The sequence below is a fragment of the Chinchilla lanigera genome, unplaced genomic scaffold (assembly GCF_000276665.1).
Source record: "Chinchilla lanigera isolate Chin_1 unplaced genomic scaffold, ChiLan1.0 scaffold00013, whole genome shotgun sequence".
NCBI classification, from domain to species: Eukaryota; Metazoa; Chordata; class Mammalia; order Rodentia; family Chinchillidae; genus Chinchilla; species Chinchilla lanigera.
In genome coordinates, this window is record NW_004955414.1 from 17,758,707 (window position 1) to 17,769,888 (window position 11,182).

Here is an 11,182-nt window from a genome sequence, read left to right on the forward strand (position 1 = left end):
AGGGCTCGCCGCGGTTCCCCGCCGCCCTGGAGTCGGCCCGGGTTCCACCCAGCCGTCGCCGGGCTCCTCCGCGCCGGGGCCCGTCGGCCGGATTTTTCCCAGGCCCCGGGCCGTGCGGCCCCGGCTCAGCTGTCCGCGTTCCCCGCAGCCAGGCCCTGTCCCTGCGGGAGGCTCTGCCCTCCCCCCTGCTGCCCACCCCGCCCAGCCCCGGCCTCCGTCCGTCCCTTTCTTCCTCCGGCCTCCGTCCGCTCTCTTCCCGACGCTCTCGTGAGCCCCACCCTGGGCCTCGCTCTTTCTCAGGTTGTCAGTGACGGGAGGCCCACCCCGGCGAGCCCACTGCTGGGAGCCGGCTGTCTGCAGCCTTGGGCTGGGAGGGTGGGATCTGGGCGTTGTTTTCCCCAGAGGCTTGGCCCTGAGACGTGCGGATGTTCTGGAAGGTGGGAAGTGGTGGTTGTAGGAGGAAAAAAAAATCTGGAATGGTTTTCACCTAGAAGGGAAATTAGCTTGTGTTGGAGAGGAAATCTGTCTGAATTGGAGGCGACTTGAACGTGGGGTGCTTGGGGGTGAGGGGGGTGGCGTTGGCAGTGACGATTTTGCTCCTGGGGTTGGGCTGTGGCTTGTTGGAAAAGCTCATTATCTGGATTCTCACCACTGAGAAATCTTTTGGCAGTTTTGATGCTTTTTCGATCTCTGCCAGATGCTATGTCATGATCATTTTACTTCGGATTTTTCACATCTCACCTCCCCTTTTTCTCCTTTCAACGTGAAACAGCGTTTGGTTCTCATGGTGGTGCAAACAGGAATTACTGAGAAAATGTTAATTCATCTCGAGTATTTTCTAGTTATATATTAAAGATTGATGTGCGAGAACATCTTTGTTTTACAGGGTTTTCTTTGGGTTATGGTGTGGGAATAGATTGATTTATCATCTAGCTATCTAAATTAGATTTTAATAGCATTTGAGCTAAGTGATTCTTTTATGTCTTAATATTTCGTAGTATCCGATGAGTGAAATTGTGCTGTTCACCTGGTTTGGGTTCTGCTGTCAATGTACTATGTATTAGGCTTAGTACAAGGTAGTAATTTGTGCTGGTTGTCTCTTAAGATATAGTAATAACAGCTTTATGCTGTATTATACAAATTTAGCAGTAATTCAGAAATTAGGACCCCCCCCCTTTGTTTTCCTCAAACTGACCATGACCATCTTTAAAATATAGGCATTGAGACTTAATTCCAAGTTATCAAACATTGACTGTCTACAAGATGTCTTAGGTGAGGCTATAAAAAACATTCGTTATTTGTTCTGACTGGAAGGCATATAAAATATAAATTCAGAGCTTTTATTACTATCTTGAACTATTTATATTAATTTGTATGGCATTACAGCAGGGTAATACTCATTGCAGAATTGACTCCAGTCTGACATGGGAAATAGTTTTTCTTTTTTCGTACTTAGATTATCTTCCCCTACCCCTACCCCCACTTTTTTTTTTTCTTTTATAGTACTGGGGATTGAACCCAGGGCCTTCCGCTAAACTACATCCCTAGACTTTTTTTTTTGTTGTCTTTTTGAGACGGGGTCTCGCTATGCAAATCAGGCTGGGCTTGAGCTCATTTTGTAGCCCAAGCTGGTCTCGAACTTGCAGTGATCTTCCTGCCTCAGCCTCCCAAGTGCTGGGATTACAGCATGCCCCAGCACACCGGGCTTACCCAGACATGTTTTTGATAGAGTCTCACAAAGTTGCTAAATTGTCCAGACAGGACTGGAACTTTCTTCTCCTGTCTGAGACTCTCAAGAGTATTGGGATTACAGATGTGCACCACCATGTCCTGGTTTACTGAGTGGAGATTATAGTCTTCCTGATTTTTTTTTTAAGTTTTTGACGGTACTGGTGATGAATCCAGGGCCTTAAGTGCTCCACCACTGATTTATATCCTCATTGTTTTGGTTTATGGATTTTCCTTAGGTAAGTATAAACTTGTTTCCTTAAGTGAGTACTTAGTGGAACCTATGGAGTTCCCTGGTCCCGCTGTTACATGACAGTTTCAGGACAGTGCCCTACATAAAATACAGCTTATTGATCATCACTGATAAGTAGATTCGAGAAAGTGCTTATTGTCCTGCCAGGCGTGGTGGCACATGCCTGTAATCCCAGGCCAGGAAGGAGGCTGACGCAGGATAACAATGAGTTCAAGGCCAGTCTGCACTACATAGCGAGACCCTATCTCAAAAAAAAAAAAAAAAAAAAAGTGCTTATTGTGTATTCTGGGATATTACTGCCTTATGTTGTGATGCAGAGCTATTTAGTTTGCATGAAAGATCCATTAAACTGTCTAGGAAATTTTTTGTGTGAAGAGCTCTTAAGTATCTGCATGTTTCCTTTGAGTTTTATGAGTGTTTATGTTCCCAATCATATTGCAGAGTTTTATGACTTTTCATTTCTTTCTTTAAGCCTTTACTAGTTCCTCCCCTCCACTGGCTCATCGCACCTCCTCTCCCAGATAATTCCCAAAGCCTTGTTAGATTTTTTAAAAAATACTTTTGTGTTTTGAGACAGGGTCTTGCTCTGTAGTTCAGGCTGGCCTTGAACTCACTGTGTAGTACAGACTAGTCTCAAACTCACAGAGATTACCTGGCTCAGCCTCCGAATTGCTGGGCTTGCACCACCATGCCCAGCATTTTGTATTTTTAGAACAGGTTTAGACCTCTTCACCTGTTTTCCCCAATTATTAATATATTAGTATGGGATGTTTGTTACAATTAATGAACCAGTATTGACACTTTATTAACTAAATTGCATAGTTCATTCACATTTCCTTATTTATTTATTTTGTCTTCTTTTTTGAGACAACGTCCTGCTATGCAGTTCAGGCTGGCCTTCAGCTCACTTTGTAGCCCAGGCTGGTCTCGAACTTGCAGTGGTCCTCCTGCCTCAGCCTCCTGAGTCCTGGGATTGTCCTTCCAAGAGCCTGCCTGTTTTTACCTAATGTCTTTTTTTTTTTTTAATTTCAGCTTTTCACTTAGAATAGCACATTACATTAAATTGTCATGTCTTTCTAAGCTTCACTTAGTGTTTCTTTAGGATTGTGTTTACGTGCTTTTTTTTGTTCTATGGAACTGTGAGGTCAGTCATCTTCTGAGGTCACTACTGTATATTGGTAAGTAATGTCATGCAGTAGCTTTGACAGTGGAAGATTGATCTTTGTTTTTATGGTCAGTGTCTAATTTTCTTATGCATTAGCAAAGGTCTGTAGAACCTATGTCATGTTGATGTAATTCTTCCTGAATTATTTATTTTTAGGTCTATTAGAATTCCACAGTTCAGGTTTCAAAGAGTATAATCTGTGGCAGAGTTTTATTTCCTTAATAATGTGTACCACATTTATAATTATCTTTTTATATATTTGTTTTTGTCTGTTTCTCAGAGCAGAATGTAAGTCCCATAAAGATGAAAAAAAAAATTCTTTTTTGTTCATTGTATCCCCATTGCTTAACATAGTGCCCAGCTTACACTATAATAATAATTCATTATTCAGAAATATTTGGTGAATGATGGTTGAATCTAACAGTAGCAAAAGCTAGTAGCTTATATCTCTTTTTTTGCTATGAAGAGAACTACATTTTTTCCTAACGCAATTAATATATATTATTTTATGCTTCTATCACTTGATTGTATACAGGGATACTCCAGATGTTGGCGAGTAGGGTAGAGAAACCAAAAATTTAGCAGCTTAACCATCCTCCCGCCCTCCAAAATGACCTATGTTTTATAGTCTTCTTTTTGTTTTTGTTTTGAGACAGGGTCTCATTGTGTAGTTCAGGCTGTCCTTGAACTCACTCTGTAGCCCCAGCTGTCCTCAAACTTGTGGCAATTCTCTTGCCTCAGTCTCTCTAGTGCTGGGATTACAGGTGTGTGCCACCATGCCCAGCCTTTATACATTTGTTGGAGCTGAGCAAAATTCTTCTTGCTTTGTTAAAGCTGTTAAATTATTTGTTATTAGTGTAACATGTAAAAATATGTCAAATTGTATGAAAGATAGGTGTTCATAGAACCGATTTGAAATTAGGTAGACTAAGTTTTGCTTAGGTTATCAAAAATTTAAGGTGCTGTACTGTATAATGAAGATGAATTGTTTCAGCATGTGAAGGAGATTGAGTTAATGACGTCAGTCCTGGTAATCTTCATACAAATCCCTTGTGGTTTGTCTGTATTTTAGTACTATACCTGCCTTATTAGAGCAGTGTTCAAATATATAATTTTTTTTTTCAAATATATAATTTCTGAGGTTCCCTTAAGGAAGTTCTCTTGTTATTACGTATGGTTGTTGTGTTGAACTGCAGAGACACTTTTAGGAATATTGTTAAATGTGTTTATAATAGATTTTACTGTATACAAGTGTGTATTATCAGTTATTAGGAAATTTAATGGCAGGGAGAAGCACATACCTAGCACTGCTTCCCTTTTCACTTCATATTGCTCATTTTACATCAGCTCTTTTGAATTGATATATGCTAGGTAGAGAAAAAGTGTCATGAGTCTTAAAATAGTACTTAACAGTTTATACTATATTCTATATCATGCTGTTTTATATTGTATTGTGTTATATATTAGTGTATATACATCCCCTTCAAATTTCTTATGAATAATTTATGAAACCACTTGATTACTAGTTTTTAATAAACATTTGGTAAATATTTACTAAACAGTTCCCATGTGCCAGGCTCTCTTAGAAAAAGTATATTTAAGGAGATAGCCAAGCGGCACAGCACCTGCCTGGCAAGCACAAGGTCCTGAGTTCGATTCCTGGTACCAAAAAAATTTAAAAAGTGGGCAGCAAAAAGTATATTTATTAGCTAATTGAATCTTTGCCATAACTATATAGATCCTGTTATCTTTGTTTTACAGATAAGGAAACTGAAACATGAAGAATGTTAACTAATTTGCCAAAAGTCAGTGACCAGTGCTAACATAAGAAACCCAGACTTTGTACTCTTAATCATTAGGCCTACTGTTTAGTTCTAAGTCTTCAAAACAAGATATGGATATTCCCCTTGAGTATCCTATTTTAACAAAATGAAGTTCCAAGAGTGCACAAATGGCTTTATACTGTCTACTCTAGTAACTCTCAAAGTGTGGGCTACTGACCCCTAAGGATTTCCCAAGATCCTTGCAGAGGGGGGGTGGTCTACAAACTTCATGGGATCTAAACCATTTTAGTTTAAGAAATTTTTTTTATTTGTGCATGTGTGCAGTACATAATGACTATATTCATCATGGGGGGGGAGTTGTTACACATACATAGTACATTTTAATTTTTACAGTTCCTTCTCTCCCTCCCTCCCTCCATCTCTTGGTCATTTGCATAATATTAAGATTAATATGGCTTTTCCTTTCTTTATTCTCACTCTAGTATATAGTGGAGTTTCCAAGAGCCTGCCTAATGGCTATTATGTGATACTGCAACAGACTGGATGCATAAAGCAGTTTTGAGGATCTAGTTATCATCTGTTAAATAAAGAGATTTGTAAATATGTAAAACAATGTCACGTTTGTACTAAACTTTTGTTTGCAAATAGCTTTTTTTTATAAAAATGATTATGTTAACATGTAATGGGTTTGTTACTATTGTTTTTAAATGTATTTAGCATTTTACAATTTCTCTCTCTCTTTTTTTTTTTTTTTTTTCTTTTTGAGACAGAGTCTCGCTATACAGTTTAGGCTGTCCTTGAGCTCACTTTGTAGCCCAGGCTGGTCTTGAACTCCCAACAGTCCTCCTGCCTCAGCCTCCCAAGTGCTGGGATTACAGGCGTGCGCTACCTGTTCTTAATTTTTGATATGTAGATATTGATATAAACTGCATAAAGGAGTTAGGAAAAAAAAAAACATAAGCCAGACACTGTGGTATAACCCTTGTTATCCCAGCACTGAAGAAGGCTGAAGCAGGAGAATCACAAGCCTTGCCTCAACAATTTCGCGAGTAAATAAATAAATCTGAGGATGTAGTTCACTGGTAGAGGTTGCAAAGTTTAGGCCTTGTCTAGGTAATTTGGCAAAATCTAGTGTCAAAGCAACAATAAAAAACCATTTCAGGCTGGGGACATAGCCTAGCACTAGAAAGCTTGCTAGTACCCAGGGCCTTCACACTGAGCTACATCCCCAAGCCTTTTTATTTTTTAAATGCTAATTGCATTTTTATTTTATGTGGTGAGTACTGGTTTATTTACTTATTTTTTTTACTGCATTTTTATTTTATGTGGTGAGTACTGGTTTATATCTTTCGAGTTTCAAATTGAGAACTTATGTTTAGTAATAAGAAATTTTCTTGTGAGATACAGTATCCTCTTTCCATTTTTCAGTTCTCTGTAAATCTTTTTTTTTTTGAGTTTCTCATAGTTCAGGCAGGCCTTGAACTCACCATGTAACCTAGGCTGGCATTGAATTTATGATGATACTCCTGCCTCAGCCTCCCTAGTGCTAGGATTACAGGTGTGCACTAACTACAACACTTGACCAGTTCTTTGAAATTCTTGTTATATTTCCTGTATTGATCTGATTTTTTTCTTGCCTGTTTTCTACTGTTTTTCTCTCTGAACAGCAAAAACTTCTAATCTGATGAAGTAGAGGAGAGGGAACCCTTACTTGTAGATGTACTTGGTGCCAACAGTTGTTGAGCCATTTGGGGGTTTTGTGGCACGAAACAGAATGTTTCTTCTTTTATTTTTTATTTTATTGAGACAGGGTCTTGTTGTGTAGCCCAGGCTGGCCTTGAACTGATGGGGATCCTTCTGCTTCAGTGCTGGCATTACAGGGTGCGCCACCACACCCAGCCAGAATGTTTCTTAGCTTCTCCATTGTCAGTTTAAAGTTGATCTTTTCAAAATTTATTAGGCCACTTACTGTTTTGCCACTTGCTTTTTAACTTCTAACTGGGATGAATTAGCTTTTCTGAGAAGCAGCATTTATATGTAGACATTTAAAATTAGCTAGGTTTTCAGATTTTTCCAATTTTTTTCCTGTCCTTTTAAAAACATGTTCTATACAGTAAAATTAAAACTGACTTTTTTTTTGGCTTTTTTCCAGTACCGGGAATCGAACTCACGATCTTGCGCTTGCCAAGCAGGTGCTGTGTCACTGAGCTAAATCCCCAGCCACTAAAACTGACTCATTTATACTTGTACTTATAGTACTGTTCCTCACAGTACCCAGAAGGTGTAGGTAACCCAGTGTCCATCCACAGATGAATGTATAAACAAAATACAGAGGCTGGGGTGGGGGTCAGTGATGAAATGTTTGCCCAGTCCTGGGGTTTAATACCCAGAGAAAAACACACACACACACACACACACACACACACACACACACACACATATGTACACTGTACCTGCAGTGGAATATTATTGTTACTTTTGTTGTGGTGCTAGAGATTGAAACCAGGGCCTTACACGTGGTAAACCAGTACTCTACCTTTCAGCTCTATCCCCAGGCTACCATGGAATATTTTTTAATCCTAAAAAGGCAGGAAATTCTGACACATGGTACATGGATGAGACACCCCTCCCCTCAGGTTAAGGGCACACTGCCACAAGACTTCCTCCCTTTTTGTCACGCCAGTTTAAAGAAGCAGTTTCCAGGTTAATCATAACATTTCTGTCCCAGTCGGCTATAAATTAGAGGCTCTATGATTTTCTTGTTATGTTTGATCATTTGGTACAATGGTTACAAAACTCAGGGAAACACTTTGCTGACATTTACTTACTTACTATAAAGGATGCAACTCAGTAATATCTAGATAGAAGAGATACCTATGTACAAGGTATGGAGAAAGGTCATGGAGCTTCCATTCTGTTGCCAGTACGCTTACCGCCTCTATATAGAAACCCAGTAGCTTTCTAGATTTTGTCTTTGGGGGTTTTATAGAAGCTTATACTTAGGCATGATTGATTAAATCATTAGTTATTGGTGATTTCCTCATCCTTCAATGTCTCCCTTCTTCAAAAGTGAGGCTGAAAGTTCCAGTCTTTAATCACAGGGTTGGTTTGGCTTCCAGCTTCCCATCCCTTAGGTATTTATAGAAGTCACTTCATTAACCTAAATTTAAGGTGTGGTTAAAATGGGTTTGTTAGGATTAAGAAAAGATTGTCCTTTCACTTTAATCACTTAAAAGTTGTGTACTAGGAACTGTGAAGTAGACAACAACGTATATTTCTCATTGTACCATAGTATTACATCCTCAAATCCATATGTTGAACTTGTACCTCCAATATCTCAGAATGTGAGAGTTGATGGAAATAATAGTTAAGATGAGTTCATACTAAGGTATGATCCTAGCAGAATACATGACTGGTGTCCTTATAAAAGGAAAATGTAGACATGTACGGAAAGAGAATGCCGCATGAAGATAGTAGTAGAAATTAAGTTGATATGCTAAGGATTGCTAGCAAATCACCAGAGGGTAGGTGAAAAGATTGGAACAGATTCTTCCTCCCAGCCCTCAGACGGAAGCAACCCTATGGACACTGATGAAGGATTTTTGGCCTCCAGAACTCTGAAACAATTTTTAAGTCGCTTGTGATTATACTTTATTATGGCGTCCCTAGTAAGCTAAAATAGTGTTTAATAACTCTTTGTAACTAAACATAAAACTCCACATAGCCCTTGCTGACAACAGGAATGGTTAATACTGTTTTTGTTGCCTATGAGGCTACTTTTTTTTTTAATATTCATGCTACATACATGTTTTGAGTAAATCTGGGTTTTTTCCTCCTGGTATTAGTGTATTTGTTTTCATACATAATATGAACTGAAATTTGATTGCTGAACACATACCCTGTTCTGTTGTAAAGTGCTTCGCAGTTTTTTTAACTTTATCTTTTGATTAGTACATATTTATCATACATATTGGCCACATTCATCAGGGAATTTGTACGTGTACATAATGCATTTTAATTCTTTTTTTCCTATTTCTCCCTTCAACCCTTCCCCTCCTCATTTATAAAAGCTTTGCTTCCATTTTTTCCTTTTCCTTTCCTTCCTCATGCCCCTCCCTTGTTCACCTTCCCATTTGCATATATTCTTTATACTTCTCAATATCTGTCCTCCCTGTGCTTTGCAGTTTAAGTTCATTTAATCCTTAAAATCAACTCAGTGAACTCCTTGGAGAAGTGATTGATTTTAGGACTGGAGCTGGGAAAATACAGGATGAGCCCAAGATGTCTTGTGATGGCAGAAAGTTTAAGGAGATACTTAACGGCATGAGTACATGCCTATAATTTGGGATGCTGAGGCAGGAGGATTGGTGGGAGTTTAAGACCAGCCTGGACTAAATAGGGAGACCTTGTCTCCAAAAAAAAATGCTTAACGACAAAGGGGGTATGTTAAAAGGGCACAGAAATCAACATGAAAAAGGTCCCAGCAGAGAAACCTGGAATAATTTGAGCAACAAAATAAATCATAGTATAGGATTATAACCCACAGAATCAAAATATCTGAGTCTGTTATTATAATAAAGGCAAAGGAAAGTTTGTTCTTATAAAATAATTCTAGTTAATAAATGTAGAGTGAGGCAAATGGAAAATCTGCATTAGAACACCACAGTAATAATTGGCTGCAGGTTTAATTAATGTTAAAATTAGCAGAAGTTTGAGAACAGGATATTTACATATTCTCATGGTATCTTCCCAGTCTGGAAAAAGGTAATTGAGATACTATTAAGCATTTCTTCATTTACTTCATAAGAGAAAAGAATAGAACATGGTTTACTTTAAATTTCTACACTTAGATTTAAGTTTGGAAATAAAAATAATGTTAGTGAAGTGAGTATGCTTCTACTCAGTTTGAACTTTACACTGAACTGTTCAAGAATACAGATTATTTTGACTCGTATTTTATCCATGTGATGCATTCATGAGAGTGTACTGACTTTGTTGTAGGAATGAAAGTGAGTTGCCATCTACAATATTTGTTGAGATACACTTTTAGATTGCAGGTAATTTTGAAAGGTAATTTACTTTTTCTTTTTTGGGTACCGGGACTCGAACTCAGGACCTTGCTCTTGCCAGGCAGGCGCTTGTGCCACTGAGCTATATCCCCAGCCCACTTTTTCTTGCCTTTGGGTAAAACCATATAAGATAGTAAAACTATAAACTCAATGTAAACAGTAAAGCAAAGTTCCACAAAATTACACCACATTTGAGAATAAGTAATAGTCTCCTACAATTGGCAAATGAAGTTTGAAAGTGAGACTAGGGGCTAGGTTTAAGTCTGATTGTAAAGGTCCTCAATACCTGCTAAAAGAGCCTGGCATGGTGCATGCCTGTAATCCCAGCACTCGGGAGACTGAGGCAGGAGGATTGTTTCAAGTTGGAGACCAGTCTGGGCTACAAAGTGAGCTCAAGGCCAGCCTAAACTGCATAGTGACGTCCTGTCTCAAGACAAAAAACAAAACAAAACAAAACAAAACAAACCTGCTAAAGATCTTTCATGGATACTGAGAAGCCCTGGAATTTTGTTTTGCTTTATGGTATAAGGTATCGAACCCTGACCACTAAGTTGTATCCCCAAACCCTTCCTTTTTTTAAAATTTTGAGACAGAATCTCATTCAGTTGCCCAGTGTGGCCTCCAAATTCGTGATCCTCCTACCTCAGCCTCCTGAGTAGGTAGGATTTACAGGTATGTGCCACCTCACCCAGTAAAAAGGTTTTATAAGTTGAGAAGTGTTACTTCTGGAAGTATGGCAGTTAGACATGCACAGTACTTCCTTCTGTGTGTGTGTATTTCTTTAAATGAATTATAAACTCCTTTTAGATCCAGATCTTATTACTTGTTTATGTATTTTCATCCCTGAACATCACTAGCATTAGTTTTGGAATAAAGTGAGTAATAAGTAGTAACTAAGCATTAAAATATTGGTTTACTTTCATCTTTAGTACCACCAGACAATGGGTCTTTATGTCTTTCTTGTTGTTACTTTTTCTGTAGGTAAAAATTTTTTTAAAGATTTGATTTTTTAAGCTGGGCGTGGTGACGCACACCTGTAATCCCAGCACTTGGGAGGCTGAGGCAGGAGGATTGTTGCAAGTTCGAGACCAGCGTGGGCTACAAAGTGAGCTCAAGGTTAGCCTGAACTGCACAGCGAGACCCTATGTCAAAAAAGACAAAAAAAAAAAAAAAAAAAAAAAAG

The 11,182-nt window shown here is 38.7% G+C and overlaps 1 protein-coding gene across 2 annotated transcripts in view; it reads left to right on the plus strand.

Moving 5' to 3' along the window:
* Window positions 1–11,182, plus strand: part of Rab6a (RAB6A, member RAS oncogene family) — a 48,657-nt gene that overhangs the window by 636 nt on the left and 36,839 nt on the right. The window lies entirely within an intron of this gene.